The sequence below is a fragment of the Callithrix jacchus genome, chromosome 7 (assembly GCF_049354715.1).
Source record: "Callithrix jacchus isolate 240 chromosome 7, calJac240_pri, whole genome shotgun sequence".
Taxonomy (NCBI): Eukaryota; Metazoa; Chordata; class Mammalia; order Primates; family Cebidae; genus Callithrix; species Callithrix jacchus.
This window is the reverse complement of record NC_133508.1, coordinates 28,675,497-28,676,577: the sequence shown is the minus strand read 5'-3', so window position 1 is coordinate 28,676,577 and position 1,081 is coordinate 28,675,497. Positions and strand designations below refer to the sequence as shown.

The 1,081-nt window shown below is 50.9% G+C and overlaps 1 non-coding gene across 1 annotated transcript; it reads left to right on the top strand.

Moving 5' to 3' along the window:
- The first annotated feature begins 358 nt into the window (after positions 1-358).
- On the top strand, positions 359-568 carry LOC118143276 (small nucleolar RNA U3). The gene has a single exon (XR_004727512.1). It is a non-coding gene; the product is annotated as a small nucleolar RNA U3 (small nucleolar RNA).
- Positions 569-1,081: the final 513 nt, after the last annotated feature.

Here is a 1,081-nt window from a genome sequence, read left to right as displayed (position 1 = left end):
GAGAAAGAGAGACAAAGAGAAAGAGAGAGACAGAGAGAGAAGCAGAGTAAGAGACCAGAATAAGAGACAGACAGATGAAAGAGAGGGAGACATAGACAGAGAGAGACACACGCAGAGACAGTGAGAGAGAAACAGACAGAAAAAGGAGAGACAGAGACAGAAACAAAGAGAGAGAGAGACAAAGGGAGAGACAGAGAGACAAACAGAGACAGAGAAAGACAGAGAGAGAGAGAGACAGAGAGAGAGACTGAGAGACTGAGAATGAGAGAGCAAGCAGGCTGTGAAGGCCAGCTTTCCCCACATCATAATCGGCCCAGCCATGGCTGTCACCCCGTGCCCCTGAGAGTGCGCATGCGTGAGGGCTGTGCTTGCAGAGTTCACGTCTCCAGCTCTCTGCTGAGGCAGTTTCTCTGATCGCGCAGAGCTAGATGCCAGGAGCGGGACCTGGCGTGCTCTTTCCTGAGCACGAAGCCAGCTCTCAGAGGGGCTTTGTTGCACCTGCCATTCGGCATTGATGAAGATCTTCTTTTCCTCCGGGAGAGTAAGAAGAGGACACAGTCCAAGTGGTTTCCCTTCTTAAAACAAACAAACAAATAACAAACAATGAAACAAAACGAGAACACTGACATGGGACCAGGCACAGATCCAAATTCTCGTTTTGAACTTTGAACCCTGCCCATGAAGCCCTTCTCATGCATCTTCAGTATCATAAAGACACACCTGGGCCGGGCACGGTGACTCACACCTGTATCCCCAGCACTTTGGGAGGCTGAGCCGGGTGGATCGCTTGAGGTCAGGAGTTCGAGACCAGCCCGGCCAACAGGGAGAAACCTCATCTTTACTAAAAATACAAAAATTAGCCGGACATGGTGCTGCACGTCTGTAACCCCAGTTACTTGGGAAGCTGAGGCAGGAGAATTGCTTGAACCCAGGAGGCGGAGGTTGCAGTGAGCTGAGATTGTGCCACTGCACTCCAGCCTGAGCAACAGAGTGAGACCTTTTCTCAACAAACATAAAAAGAAGACATACCCAACTGGTGCTGAGGTGACCAGGAAGCCTGGCATGTCAGTGAGGGCAGGGT